Below are 16,166 nucleotides of genomic sequence, written 5' to 3'. Positions count from 1 at the left end.
CCTGCTGGCTACTCTAGGATTTTTTTTTTTCTTTACTTTTTGGGCTTCCTTCCTCACACATCAATTCAAATTTCTTAGCTTGGCACTCTATATATTTCCACTGTTTCTTAATTTTGAAGTTGTTAATTTAAGTGAAATCACTGATTTACATTTTTTGCAAGCTATCACATTCTGTGATTTTTAACACCTTATTTCATTTGATATTCAGTATAAATCTGAGAGATGGTGAATTCCTCATGGAACATGTCTGGTTGTACTGAGAGGTTGAGATGTGCCTGATGTCACAAAGCTTTTAACTGATTTAGCTGGAACTTTGAACTCAAGCCGCCTGACTTTGGGGCCAGTGTTTAATAATACTATGTTTCTTTCTTGACAGACCATCATGTTTTAAGACAGTTCTTTGTTCCTTCTTTCCTAATTATTTGATGATATTTTTAAGGATTTCTAAATATTTCATAAAGGTAATCTGCCCTCCTCTTTTAAATTTAAGAGCTAGTAAAATTTATATGATTTATTTTCTTATATACCAGCTGTATTTAGTAATCTTTTATTCCTGTCATCAGAAAGAATGAGATGAAATCTGAGATTTAAATATTTTATCTGGTTAAGTCCTTAATTTTTTTATATGAAGTGTTCTAAAAAGCTTTTTCAAGTTTCATACTTATATTATTTTATAATATTGGAACAATATAGATTTCCCCCATACTGCTCAGCATATGTAGTACCTTGCTCATTATTACCTCAACATTGCTGTCAGACTTAAATTAAATCTTGACATTAGAATATCTTTACAGTTCTGCTTCCCCTTTGTCTCTCTGCCTTTGTCTGCTTCCAGGTCTGTTTCTAATTGTTTTTCTCTTATATTCCTAACACTTTCTGGTCCTAAGAAAGAATGTACCTTGAGCTGAAGGTACCTTTCATTTTGTGAAGTATATTTTTTTTACTTAATTTCTTTTAAATTATTTATACATGTATTGCCTGTCTTATAATTAAAAAAATTAAATTGTTAACTTTCAGCATATATGAATTCATACTTACTTGCTCTGTCAGCTTTTCTCATAGTGTAAATCACTTCTGTTGGTGAGAATATAAGTTAGTTAAGGCCCAACTTTATATATATATGTAATTAGCCACAAAATATATAATGAAAGTTATCAATATATTGATTTGCTCATTGTCAAAGCTAAAAATCTGATTTCCTTGGCAGATATGTAGACTTGTGATAGGCATTTGGCATTATATGTTTTGGGCAGTGTAACTTTAAATCTACATAAACTTCTCTGCCTTTTGCCTCTGCTGTGTTCATAGATTCCAGGAGGGCTTCGTGTATGGACCTCAAGCGTTGGAGGTTGCAGACTTTTCAGCAGAAGGTAAAGCAGAGTGTTTGCCTTCTGGTGTCATTGTGTGTGTGTGCTGGGGTGGGTATGTGACAGGAGAGAACTTTTCACAAATGTCATCATAAAATTATTTATTTATTTACTTACTTTTATCCTCACCTGAGGACATTTTTTTGTTGCTTTTAGAGAGAGAGGAAGAAAGAGAAAGAAAGAAACATCAATGTAAGAGAGAAACATTGATCAGTAGCCTTCTCATACTACGCACCTGACTAGGTATCAAATTCACAACCTGGGTATGTTCCCTGGCCAGGAATCGAACCTGTGACCTTTTGGATGATGTGCCAACTAATTGAGCCACACAAGCCAGGCAAATCATAAAATAATTTAGACTGATGCATAAAGTAATTCACTTTCACTAAAATTAAAACCAAGTTAATACTTACATAATTTTATTCTGTATTATAAATTCTATTTAAAAAAACTTCAGATAAAACTAACAACTCTAAATTTCATTCTCTTCTGTTAACTAAAGAGTTACAGTGATTAAGAAAAGAGAATATTAGTGTAATCTGTAGTATGTGCTATCTAACTTTTTCAGACCTAGCTTCACTATGATTTCTTCCTGGGAAGTTGTCCAAGTTATTATTCATATGTTGTATTCTTCTGTGCTGCTCCTTTTACTGAAAGATTGCTCTACAATAAATAGGCAGCCTAGAGTATGACTCATAAGTGGAGGATAGACATTCTTGCTATAGGTCCCATGTGCCAAAAATGTTAGTTTCCAATATGCTAATTACCTCTTTTCAGAACTTGTTAATATGCTTTTCTTTCAAGTTAGTTCTTGTTTCAGTAGAGAAACAAACACATCCCACATACTTGTAAAATATGTTTTTATAGAAGCTTTCTTAATGAGTTACTTTTTAAGAAAATAATGTGACATAATGCTTCTTTGATTTTTATAAAGAAATAGCAATATTTTGCCATTTATATGCCAGATAATATAGATACTACTTTCTGTGAATTTATGAAACCATTTATGAACTTTCTTCAGATGATACCTGAATAGAGTTTTTTTTAAAGATCCATATCCACTAACAAAGTTGTAATTTTAGGCATAAAGTTAATGTGGCTAGTTTTTAGAGAGATTCTGAATGGGAATTAGACCAATGCTTTCTTACGTCTTCTGGAAATTACATTTGTTTTGATATCTAGTGGCTGCCCATTATACCTTCTATTCAAGTTGTACACCTTATATGAGGTTAGGATAGTACATATTTATGAAACTTCTGTGTACCCTGAATGGGATTACTCCATTTTGTAGTCAACCTTGTTTCACTATTTCTTTTCCTTTCCTCCTACTAAGAGGAGCTGCTTTTTTAACTAGAGGAAATAGCGGGGTTTCAGGCTGTTTATCGAGGTTAGCTATAATTTTACCTCTTAAGCCCTTTATCCTCTCTTTTACTTTTTTCAGTGGTCATTTTGAGGATATTTACCAATAATAGATTGGAAGTAATTTCTTGAAGCCTTTTTTATACTTCATTTTTAGGCTAGTTGAGTGTTTTCATCACTGTTGAATTATGCAGTCTTATATTTGTTTAGCTAATGTGACTGTGATGTATTTTGTTGCCAGTTGAGAATCTCAACAGATAATCCAAATCACTAGTACAAGATATGTGAAGTACTGCCCACATCAAGGCACCTCATCCAGGTCCTCATCTCCCAACTTCTATGAGAAAGATTGATAAAGTGGATGGTTAAAAAAGTATTTTAAAAAAATAATGGAACTTATTTTTTAGAGCAGTTTTAAGTTTACAGGAAAATTGAGTGGAAAGTACAGGGGAGTTCTCATATATACCCCTTACCATCCCGTCTCCCTACCCCATCTCCTTATGATTAACATCTTGCTTTAGTGTGGTATACACTCAGTGTGGTATACGTTTGCTACAATTGATAAGCTAATATTGGTACATTATTATTAACTAAGAGCCATAGTTTACCTTAAGGTTCACTCTTTGTGTTGTATATTCTGTGGGTTTGGCAAATGTACAATGACATGTATGCACCGTTACAAAATTATACAGAATAGTTTCATTGCCCTAAACATACCCTGTGCTCTACCCGTTCATTCCAGGCTCCCTCCTTCTGAGCCTCTGGCAAACATTAATCTTTTTCTGTTTCTGTAGTTTATTTTTTAAACCTTTTCCAGAATGTCATAGTTGTAATCATATAGTATGTAGCCTCTTCAGGTTAGCTTCTTTCACTTAGTAATAAGCATTTAAATTTCCTCCATGCCTTTTCATGGTTTGATAGCTCATTTCTTTTTAGCACTGAATAACATTTCATTGTTTGGATGTACCACAGTTTATTTATCCATTCACCTCCTAAAAAATATGTTGGTTGTTCTAAGTTTTGGCAATTATGAATAAAGGTGCTATAAACATTTGTGTGCAGGTTTTTGTGTGGATATGTTTTCAGTTCCTTTGGGTAAATACCAAGGAGTGCAGTTGCTGGATTGTATGATAAGAGTATGGTTAGTTTTATAAGAAACTGCCAAACTGTCTTCCAAAATGACTGAACCTTTTTGCTTTCCTACCAGCGATGAGTGAGTTTTCTTTTTGTTCCACATCCTTATCAGCATTTGGCAGTGTCCTGGATTTTAGCAGTTCCAGTAGGTGTGTAGTGGTATCTTGTTTTAATTTGCAGCCCTCCAATGACATATGATGTTGAGTATCTTTTTATCTGCTTATCTTCTTTAGTGAGATCTTTTGCCCATTTTTAAATAGGGTCTTTTGTCTTACTGTTGAGTTTAACAATATTAAGTCAAGTATTTTGGATACTGGTCCTTAAACAGATATATGTTTTGCAAATATTTTTTCCCAATTTGTGGCTTGTCTTTTTAGTCTCTTAAAAAAGTGGCTTTTGCCCTGGCCGGGTAGCTCAGTTGGTTAGGTTATCATCCCAATACACCAAGATTGCAGGTGTGATCCCTGGTCAGGGCACATACGAGCATTAGCCATGAATGCATAAATAAGTGGAACAACAAAACAATGTCTCCCCACCACTCCCTCTCTCCCTCTAAATTAAAAAATTAATTGAAAAAAGTATCTTTGCAGAGCATGTTTTTTTAAATTTTACTTTCAGTTACAGTTTACATTCAGTATTATTTTGCATTAGTTTCAGGCACAAGGGGCAGTAGCCAGACAAGCAGAGTCTACAAAGTGTTCGCCCTCAGGCACTTGCAGCACCCGCCTGGCGCCTCACACAGTCACTACAACACCTTTGACTCTATTCCCTGTGCTGTACCGTACATCCCTGTGACTACTTTGTAACGACCAACCTGTACTTCTCAATCCCTTCACCTTTTTCGCCCATTTTCCCAACCCCCCTTTCCTCTGGCAACCATCAGTCTGTTCTCTCTATGAATTGTTTAAATTTTGTTTGGGGTGAAATGCCCTGAAAATTTCAATTAAATCCATCTGGTCCTATGTGTCATTTAAGGCTGCTGTTTCCTTTTCCATTTTCTGTCCAGAAGATCTATCCATTGATATCAGTGGATGTTAAAATCCCTTATTGTGACCACATTACTGTTGCTGTCTCCCTTTATGTCCACCAAGATTTGCTTTATATATTTAAGTGCTCCTATTTTGGGTGCATTATATTTACAAAGGTTATATCCTCTTGTTGGATTGGTCCCTTTATCATTATGTAATGTTCTTCTTTGTCTCATTATATACTTTGTTTTAAAGTCTACTTTGTCTATCCCTTTCCTTTCAGTGTCTTTCATTCCTAGGTGGGTCTCTTGTAGACAGCATATATATGGGCCTTGTTTCTTTTCCATTCAGCTACCCTATGTCTTTTGACTAGAGCATTTAATCCATTCACCTTTAAAGTGAATATTGATAGGTATATATTTATTGCTATTTTATTCTTTATAATTATGTTCTTTTTATTTTTCTTTTTAAAGAAGTCTCTTTAACATTTCTTGTAATACTGGTTTGTTGGTAATAAACTCCTTTAGCTTTTTCTTGTCTGGGAAAAGAAGATTCTATTTTAAATGATAGCCTTCCTAGGTAGTCTAGTCTTGATTGTAGGTCCGTACTTTTTAGTGCCAGTCCCTACTGGCCTGAAATGTTTCTGTTGACAAATCTGCTGACAGTCTTAAAGAGAGCTCCCTTGTAGATAACTAACTAGTTTCTGCTTGCTGCTTTTAAGATTCTCTCTTTGTCTTTAACTTTTGCCATTTAATTGTGATGTTCCTTGGAGTGGGCTTCTTTGGGTTCATCTTGTTTGGGACTCTGAACTGCTTCATGGACTTGTGTGTCTTTTTCCTTCACCAGGTCAGGGAAGTTTTTGGTCATTATTTCTTCAAATAGTTTCTCGATCTCTTGCTCTCTCTTTTCTTTTGGTTACCCTTATGATGTAGATGTTGTTACGTTTCATGTTCTCTCAAAGGTCCCTTAAATTCTGCTCATTTTTTAAAAATTCATTTTTCTTTTTTCTGCTCTGATTGGGTGTTTCTGCTACTGTCTTCCAAATTGCTGTTTTGATACTCTGCTTCATCTAACCTGATGTTGATTCTTTCTAGTGTGTTCTTTATTTTAGATGTTGTGTTCTTCATTTCTGACTAGTTTTTTCATGGTTTCTGTGTCCTCTTTTCTGCTTACTATCTCTTTGTTGAGGTTCTCACTGAGTTCATCTATTCTTCCCCTAGGTTCCGTGAACATCCTTATAGTCATTGTTTTGACCTCTGTATCTTGCAGATTGGTTGCCTCCATTTTTTCTGGGGATTTTTCCTGTTCTTTCACTTGGGGCATGTTTCTTTGTCTCCAAGTTTTAACTGCCTCTCCATATTTGTTTCTGTGTATTAGGTAGATCTGCTGTGCCTCCCAGTCTTGGTAGGATGACCTTGTATAGGATATGTTGTGGAGCTCAGAGGTGCAGTCTTCCTGATCACTTGTGCTAGGTGCTCTAGGAATGTCCCTTATGTGGCGTGAGCTCTCCTGTTGTAGTTGAGTCTTGATTGCTGTTGGCCTGTTCCTGGGTGGGGTTGACCCTCAGGCTGGCTGACTATGAGGATGCAACCCAACCACAGTGTCTTGAGTGGCTGTGTGGGGCTGAATGAAATGGAATTTGCCCCCGCTGGGTCAAGTGCCTGCTGATATTTCTCTTTGGGAGTGCCACTTGCGCGCCAATTGGGTTGTGCTCTGATGTGGTCTTAAACCTGCCATTGGGTGTTTTGGTCCTGGGACTCTTGGGAGGTTCTTTGGTTCACGTTAACGTCAGATGACTGGCTCTGGGTTGCCTTTTTGGAGCTACAAAGCAATCCACAATTTGTGGCTGCCTCTCCTAGGCCTGGGTACACATGAGGGGCTAAGGAAACCAAGGCTGGCTTCCACCACACTGAGCCTAATTCAGGTCAGCAAAAGGCCCACGGCACCTGGAGGTCTGCCTCTGCATGTAGGCTGCCTATTAGGCTCAGTCACTGAAAGAATCTCTGGCAGTATCTAAGTTGTGTGAGGTAATTTTTCAGTGAGTTACCAGGTAGGGGCTAGTGGTGTTTACCAGTTTACCAGTTTGATACAGATTTAAACTAGGTGCCACCAACAATGTACTAGGGTTCCCTTTTCTCTGCATCCTCTCCAACATTTGTTTGTTGATTTGTTTATGTTGGCCACTCTGACTGGTGTGAGATGGTACCTCATTGTGGTTTTAATTTGGAAGCAACCTAAGTGCCCATCAGCAAATGAGTGGGTCCAAAAACTATGGTACATTTACACAATGGAATTCTACACAGCAGAGAGAAAGAAGGAGCTTATACCCTTTGCAACAGCATGGATGGAACTGGAGAGCATTATGCTAAGTGAAATAAGCCAGGCGGTGAGGGACAAATACCATATGATCTCACCTTTAACTGGAACATAATCAACAAGAGAAAAAAGCAAACAAAATATAACCAGAGACATTGAAGTTAAGAACAATCTAACAATAGCCAGAGGGGAGTGGGGAGGGGACAGTGGGGAGAGGGGTTTACAGGAACTACTTTAAAGGACACACGGACAAAATCAAGGGGGAGGGTGGAGGCAGGGGAGGGAGGTGGGTTCGGCTGGGGTTGGGTAGAGGGATGGGGAGAAAATGCAGACCACTGTAATTGAACAACAATAAAAATTAAGAAGAAAATTAGGTGCCAGTGCTAGGGTGAGGTCACTCTGTGAAGTTTCAGTGTACACCAATGCTAGCCACCACCTGCCTGGGTCCTGTGTACCGACCTTTGTGGTGGTGCGGGGTCTCAGGATACTGTCAGAGTGAGGCCAGCAGAGTTCATCAGGCTAAAACAGACCAAGGTTTGGCTGAGAGGACTGGGGGCTCCACACAGGAATGGTAGAGCTGGTTGGGTATGCAAGGGAAAAATGACCCTAGCCCTAGAACCACACAACTTAGTCCCTTTCTGTGTGTCTCTGACACCTCTTGAGTCTCCTCACACCTCCTCATAGCCTTCCAAGAAAGTCTGCACCGCAGGCCTGGGCAGGCCACATCCAGCCGACTACTCCACATGGTGCATGCTTGGCAGAGCAGGGCCGCAAGTATTTGGGAGAGTCGGGGCTAGTGTATTCTCCCAGGCTGATGGCCTTGGGAAGGTAGTGCTTGACCCAAGAAAGATGGCGTCTGTGGCAGTTTGGGAAAGTCACTTAGCACAGGGACCTTGGTGGCAGTTTGGCCATCTCCCCAAAGCCACACAACCCAGTCTCTCCCTCAAAGGCTCCAGTTTACCCTGAGCTGCTTTCCCTATGCCAGAGCCTAGAGTGAGTGATCGTGAATGAGATTTTATGTGTTGACCCTTTAAAAGGGCACCTGGGTTTCTAGAAGATTTCCATCTTTCCATGGCTGACAGAATCCCTGCTGATTTTCATAGCTAGGTATTATGTGGGCTCCTCTTCCCTCTCTGGTGCCCTTTGCTGGGGAGCCTGGCTTGGGGTTGAGAGTCCTTGCTCCTTAGGGCAGACCTTTTCAGTTCAGATATTCCTCTGGATTCTTATTCACTGTACCTGGGTTCAGGGACAGCCCCTTTCTCATTTCCACCCTTCCTACAAGTCTTGATGTGGCTTCTTTTGTAAATCTTTGGTTATAAGACGTCTGTTAAGCTAGTCTTCTGTTGGCTATTCAGATTGATTATTTTATAATTTAGTTATAATTTGGTTTGGTCCCAAGACATGGTGGGTGTAATGTCTACCTACTTAAGTCTTTAATTTTAGTCAAATCCAACTTACCATTTTTTAAAATGGATTTTTTTTTAATCCTCACCCAAGGATATATATTTATTAATTTTAGAGAGAGAGAGAGAGAAAGGGAGAGAGAGAGAGAGAGAGAGAAAGGGAGAGAGAGAGAAAGAGAAACATCAGTGTGAGAAAAACATTGATCAGGTGCCTTCTGTAGATTCCCTGACCAGGTATTGAACCCCCAACTTAGGTATGTGCCCTGACTGGGGATCGAACCTACAACCTTTTGGTGTATGGGATGATGCTTCAACCAACTGAGCCACCTGGCCAGGGCTGGATTGTATTTTAATAGTGTAACTAAAAGTTATCTCTAAACCCAGTGTCACCTAGATTTTCTCCTGTGTTATCCGCTAACTAAGAGTTTTATAGATTTACATTTTACATTTATATCTGTGTTCCATTTTGATTTAATTTTTGTGAGGAGTGTGAAGTCTGAGTCTAAATTAAATTTTTTTGCGTGTGGATGTATATTTGTTCCAGTACCATTTGTTCAAAAAGTATATTTTTCTTTAATGCTGTTTTTCACTTCTTTGACAAAGAGCAGCTAATTATATTTATGTTCCATTGATCTACTTGGCTGTTCTTTTGCCAATACCACCTTATCCCGATTACTGTAGCTTTATAACCACCCTTGAATTAGGGTAATGTCAGTCTTTGGCCTTTTTTTTACTCTTTCAACATTGTGTTGGCTATTCTGGGTCTTTTGCTTTTGCATATCAACCTGAGAGTCAGTTTGTCAATGTCCACAAACTAAGTCTCAGGGATTTTTATTGGGATTGTGCTAAATCTGTAGATCAAAATGGGGAAGTACTGACATCTTGACAATATTGGGTCATCTTAGCTACAGACATGGAATATCTCTCTGTTTACATAGATCTTTTTAAGTTTCTTTCCTCAGTTTTGTAGTTTTCCTTCTATAGATTTTATACATGTTTTATTAGATTTATTTCTAAATTTTTGTTTTGTGCTAATATAAATGTTATTAATTTCCAATTTTAACTTTTCATTACTGGTATGTAAGAAAGCAACTGACTTTTGTATATTAACCTTCCATTCTGCAACCTTACTATAATCATTTTTTGTTTCAGGAATTTGTTGTTAATTATTTGGGATTTTTTCCAAAGACGATCATATCATCTGTGAACAAAAACAGTTTTTTTCCCTTTTCAGTTTATATACTTTTTCTTATTTTATTGTATTAGCTAGGACTTCCAGTATGATATTGAATAGGAGTGGTGACAACAGACATTCTTGCCTGGTTCCTGATCTTGGTGGGGAAACCATCTAGTTTCTGTTGGTGCAGGATGGTAATCTCAATAGAGTACCCTAATCGGTAGTATAAAAGATGTAGAGCAGTGCTCACGTCAGGTCAGGGGAGGACTCCTTCTTCCTTCCCCCAGCCCCTTCCCCTTGCCTAAATTTGTGAGAGAAAGATAGGATTAAATTGATTGATTTTAAATGATGGGATTCAGGCAGTTTTTCATATAATGCCTTATATTTAGCAACTATGTATGTGACTTAGTTCCTCTACTCTCTTGTGAACTCCTTTAGGGCAAAGACTATATGTATACCTTAATATAGTATTGCAACCCTTGTACTGTCTAAAGTGTACCACAGTAGGCATAACTGTTTGTTGAATGAAAAACTTAATTGTAGACTCTCACTGTCAACCTCCATTTTATTAGAAAAAGGAGGTAACCAATAAAATCAGTCCTCTATTCACAGACTTCTTTCATATTCCCTTAACAAAAGTTCACAATTTTGATGCAGGAACTGATATTGGGGATTGAGCACTGTGCTAGGTACTTTACATATGTGATCTCATTTATCATCAAGATGATTGTGCTGTGCTAGTGTTACTATTCCCGATTCCCAGATGCAAAAACTGGGAACATGTGGGTCTAAGTAACTTACTAGCTGTGTGACTTAGTATAGTAGGTGCATGATTCCATAGCCCATGCTCTTAGAATCAGACACTGGAAAAGTTACCACACACAGTGGTATAGGGTGAGTGTCATGTGTATGGCACCAAGATGTGCTTGGGGAATGAAGAGAAGAGTGGTTTGGCCTCAGGTTAGAGTGCTCACGAAATTTTTGGAAAGCTTAACTTTGTCTGATGGATAGGAAGGAAGGAAAGAAAGGCTAGGAAAAGGCGGGGGGAGCGTTTTGAGAGATCAGGGAGATCAATCAATGTGAAAAAGACTGAGGGCCAGAACGGCCAGTATTTTGTGATTTGACAGTATAACATAAAACTATAATAAAAATTTATACTGTTGTAATGGCAGTAGAACAAATTTTGTCTTAATTTTAAACAAGAACTCTGCCATTTTCCTGTTAAACTAATTAAACCTATTTCCTAATTTCGACTGGGTTTGTTATTAGGGGCAGTATGGGAGTAATGGCTGAACTGTTAGGTAACTCCCACGTTGTCAGTTGTCACTGGAGTAGCACAGTGCAGAGGGAGTGAAAGTCCAGGGAAATGGAAGATCAAAGGAAACCAATAAAAGCATTTTTTGTCAAGTACATTTTATTTATTTCTTCTCCGTATCTCAGTTGGTTAAGTACCCCACAAACAACCATTAATATTTTAAAAGTGTGGAATGGCAAAGGCCTATAGGAGGTATAACCGCCTTCAGAGAACTTGGTGTTTAGTTGCGAACACCGGAGTGAAATAATTACAAGCCACTTAGCAGTATCAGCACCAAATAATGTAGTATACATTATTAATACTGTGGTATCCTTTTTCTTAAATACTGTTCTTGTGTTGTAATCTTTCTGCTATTCCCATAATTTAATTTCTAAATACTTTCAGGTCTCTCTCTTTAGTCCACATCACCCTTGTAAGCTATAGGTTCATCGAAATGCTTTTTTAAAAAATGATATTTAGAGAGAGAGGGGAAGGGGAGAGAGGGAGAGGGAAAGAGTAACATCAATTTGTTGTTCCACTTATTTATGCAGTCGTTGGTTGACTCCTGTATGTGCCTTGAGGATCAAACCTGCAACCTTGGTGTATCGGGATGACACTCTAACCAAGTGAGCTACTCAGCCAGGTCCTCAAAAATGCCCTTTGGATACCTCTATTCAGACACTACCACACTACTCTCAGCTTCAGCTTTCTAAGACTTCCCCAGTCTTTTTCTTTTTTTGACTCAGTGGATGGCATCATTGTCACCCAGAATCATTCTTGCTTTTCTTTCTGTTATTTCTTACTTGATACTGTTACCTGTTTATGTTTCAGATCCATCCATTTTTTATTCCCTCTGCCACCATCATAATTTAGACAGTAGTTATCTTTTAAATTACTGCAGAGGCCTCTTAGCTAATCTTCTGTGCCCTCTTCACCTCCAAACTATTCACAAAAGCACAGACTGTTTAAAATCCTTTTTTTTTGAGGTAAGGTCCAGTTTCCTTACTGTGGCTTACCTGTTCTCCTTGATTTGGTCCTGCCTCCTTCTTCAGCTTTAGCTTGCTTTCCTCTGTTCTAAACCAGCCTTACTGAACTTTGTCTGCATTGTGCTGTTTTGCATCTGAGCCTTGATGCATGCTGTTCCCTTTTTCCAGAAGTGGAATATGAAGAAATGAACCTGTGGTTATAATAGAATCCTGGATCTTCTCCTTAACTAGCTGGGTGATCTAGAGTGAGTTACTTAACCTCTCTGCTTTCAGTGGCCTCATCTGTACAGTGGACATGGTAATAGTACCTGCTTCATAGCATGTTATGAGGACTAAAAGAGTTAATGTAGTTAAGTCTCTTAGAATGGTGCCTGCTTCATACTACACTAAGTGTAGTTACTATTTTAACTCTTATCATATGTTTGTGATACTAAATAATACTAATTTTTATGTTTAAAGATAATTCAGTGATAAAAGAAAAATACTATTTTTCCTTGTAAGTTATGAACTTATTGGCTCATTATTACTGATATTTTGTTCTTGGATGGTCAGCAGTTTTACTTTCCTCTTGTTTTTCAGCTTTCTAGTGACTAGAATTTGATTTTAGGTTGACATTTAACAATATTAGCTTTACCCGAATTTTTATACAGACTAATTCAGGTCAACCTATGTGGAAACTTTTAAAAGAAAATTAATTTTTAATAGCTATTAGCTGATTTTTCACTTTATGATTTATGTGCCATGTTGCGTAAAGTTTAAAGTAGTCTTTTAAAGGAATTCACTTTTTTTCTTTCAAGTTTATTTCAGAAATTTAGATTATAATGGTTTAAATGGTGTGGGTTCTGGTAAGGTTACTTATTATAGTATTAGGAAATAGAGTTTCTGAAAGGAAAAACCCTGTTTTTCTGTTCACATCTCCACTTATACCAACACTTCCCAGGCCACATCCGACACTAGATATGAGGACTTTTTTCCCATACTGACCAATTCCTGACACCAGCTGGGTATCCTACAGTTTAACTCAATTTTGACACTAGCTGCTGGAGTTGGTACAAACTCCATAGGTTAAGAGCTCAGTCCCACAAGATTGCCACCTAACTCCACTTCACATGCCAGTCACAAGTGTGGGGCCCCCAGGTTAGTTACTCCTCACTTCTGCCATCTTGGCTTCAAATCAGCCAAGGCCCCCCTCCTCAGATTCAGTCATTTATTAGAATGGTTCACAGAACTCAGGAAAACAGTTTACTTATTAGATTACTGGTTTATTACAAAGTCTGTATGAAGAATACAAACGAATAGCCAGATGAAGAATACATAGGTCCCTATCTGGAAGGGTCTGAGCACAGGAATTTCTCTCTCTGTGGAATTTTAGGGTGTGCCATCCTCCTAGTAAGTGGGTGTGTTCTGGTTCACCAACTTAGAAACTCTCTGAACTCTGTACATTAGGGGTTTTTATGACGGTTTCATTAAGTGGTCATGATTGAATAAATTGTGATCATAGGTAATTAATTCAACTTCCAGTCCCCAATTTAGGAGTGGGAGTGGGGTGTGTGGGGGTGGGGCTGAAAGTTCTAATCACCTGGTATGTTTCCTTGGCAATGAGCTCCCCAATCCAGTGGTTGTTTAGAGACGTTTCAATACTCAGATGTAGTTGAAAGGGCTTGTTATGAATTAAAGAGCTTCTTTCACTTATTCTTCTGGAGCTGATCCTGGAGCAAAACCCAAATATTATGATAAAAGATGCTCCTGTGCCAGCCGAGGAGCATCTTGGAGGCTCCAGCTTAGGCTGTGCCAGCCCAGCTCTGGAGGAAGATGGCAATATATATTTCTTATAATATCACAATATCACAGTCCCTATTTTTACAGTAGTTAAAATCAGCTAGGAAAAAAGTACACTACTTGAATTTTATCAAAAGATTCCTCAGTGGTCTAGGTTTGGCAGAATCTTAAGTGATATGGTGAAAAACACTTACATTTTAAGTGTTGATGTTGACATCTTGAGTATTTAATAAAAATTTTTTAAATTATATTTTATTAATTATGCTAATAGAGTTGTCTCACAGTTTCCTCCTTTGTCACCCTCCACCCACTAACCCCCCCTCCTTCAGGTCATCTGCACGCACATCATTACTTATGTCCATGGATCATGCATACAGGTTCTTTGGCTGCTGCATTTCCTGTACTGTACTTTACATCCCCATGGCTATTCTTTTAAAAATGTATGTGTATGTATGTATGTATTTATTTATTTTTAGACAGAGGGGAAGGAAGGGAGAAAGAGAGGGAGAGAAACATCAATGTGTGGTTGCCTCTCACACATCCCATACTGGGGAATCTGGTCTGCAACCCAGGCATGTGCCCTGACTGGGAGTCAAATCGGTGACTCTTTGGTTCCCAGGCTGGCACTCAATCCACTGAGCCACACCAGCTAGGGCCCCATGGCTATTCTGTAACTACTTATTTGTACCTCTTAATCTTTTCACCTCTTCACTCATTTGCTGACCCACCCCTCCCATCTGGCAACCATTAAAACCATCAGAATAGCTCTCCATATCTGTGACTCTGTCTCTGTTCTTCCTGTTTGCTTAGTTTGTTTGTTAGATCCAGTTGTTGATAGATATGTATTTGTTGCCATTTTATTGCTCATAGTTTTGATTTTCTTCATTTTCTTAAATAAGTTCCTTTAACATTTCATAGAATAATGGCTTGGTGATGATGAACTCCTTTAGCTTTTTCTTGTCTGGGAAGCACTTTATCTGCCCTTTGATTCTAAATGATAGCTTTGCTGGGAAGAGCAGTCTTGGCTGTAGGTCCCTGCTTTTCGTGACTTCTAATATTTTTTGCCAATCCATTGTAGCATGCAAAGTTTCTTTTGAGAAGTCAGCCGACCATCATAGGGGGTGCCCTGTAGGTAACTAACTGCTCTTCTTTAGCTGCATTTAAGATTCTCTCTTTATCTTTGATCTTTGGCATTTTGATCATGATGTGTGTCGGTATGGGCCTCCTTGCATCCATCTTGTTTGGGACTCTGTGCTTCCTGGACTTGCATATCTATTTCCTTCACCAAATTAGAGAAGTTTTCATTCATTATTTTTTTCAAATAGATTTCCAGTGTCTTGCTCTTTCTCTTCTCCTTCTGGCACCCCTATGATGTCAATGTTGAACCTCTTGAAGTTGTCCCAGAGGCTACTTACACTACCCTTTGTTTTTTTGATTTTTTTTTCTTGCCATTGTTCTGATTGGTTGTTTTTTGCTTCCTTATGTTCCAAATCATTGATTTGATTCTTGGCTTTATCCACTCTACTGTTGTTTTCCTGTAAATTGTTCTTTATTTTAATTAGTGTGTCCTTCATTTCTGACTGGATCTTTTTTATACTGTTGAGATCCTCTCTAAGTTCCTTGAGCATCCTTATGAACAGTGTTTTGAAGCCTGCATCTGATAGATTGCTTATTTCCATTTCGTTTAGCTCTTTCTCTGAAGCATTGATCTGTTCTTTCATTTGGGCCATGTTTCTTTGTCTCCTCATTTTGGGAGTCCTTCTGTGTTTGTTTCTATGTACTAGGTGGAGCTGCTATGACTCCCTGTCTTGTAGTGTGGCCTAATGTAATAGGTGTCCTTTAGGATCCAGTGGCATAGCCTTCCGTATCACCCAAGCTGGGTACTTGAGGTGCACTCATCATGTGGGCTGAATACATCCTCCTCTTGTAGTTGAGCCATAATTGCTGTTGGCAGGTCAATGGGAGGGATTTACCCAGGCCAGTCAGCTGCAAGGATTGGCTGTGACCACTGATCACCAACACCCACCATCTGTGGAGGATCAGCTGTGCAGGGGCAGGGTGGTGGGGCTCTGATGTGTAGTTGTCTATTGGGTGTTCAGGCTCTGGGGTTTCCCGGCTGGTACAGACCAAGGTGAGCCTCCACCTGTGTTCTGGCTGGGGCCACCCTGCATGAGCTATAAAGCAGTTTGAGATATCTGCTCCATGTGCTAGGCTTGGAGATTCCCAGGTAAACCCAAACTGTCAGTCTAGGCTGGTTGCTGCTAGTGCCCGACCTGGGACCACTAGCAAGAGGTACAGCTGCTGGGGACTTCCTGAGGCTGGCTGATGCTTGTTTAATAGGATTTAGGAAGTTGTGAAGCATGAGCCAAGACCAGCCATTCAT

At 38.7% G+C, this 16,166-nt stretch overlaps 1 protein-coding gene across 2 annotated transcripts in view; it reads left to right on the top strand.

Annotated features, from left to right (window-relative positions):
• Positions 1 to 16,166, top strand: part of CDK19 (cyclin dependent kinase 19) — a 146,349-nt gene that overhangs the window by 33,294 nt on the left and 96,889 nt on the right. Inside the window, exon 2 of one of the 2 annotated variants that reach the window (XM_045188678.3) lies at positions 1,309 to 1,370. The exons of the other annotated variant lie outside the window; for it this stretch is intronic. The gene's annotated coding sequence lies outside the window, so the exon portion shown is untranslated. The remainder of the gene's footprint in view (positions 1 to 1,308; positions 1,371 to 16,166) is intronic. 2 annotated transcript variants of the gene reach the window in all.

This window comes from Desmodus rotundus, chromosome 11, assembly GCF_022682495.2.
Source record: "Desmodus rotundus isolate HL8 chromosome 11, HLdesRot8A.1, whole genome shotgun sequence".
NCBI lineage: Eukaryota > Metazoa > Chordata > Mammalia > Chiroptera > Phyllostomidae > Desmodus > Desmodus rotundus.
Note: the sequence above shows the minus strand (reverse complement) of the source record. Positions and strands in the feature narration are given on the sequence as shown.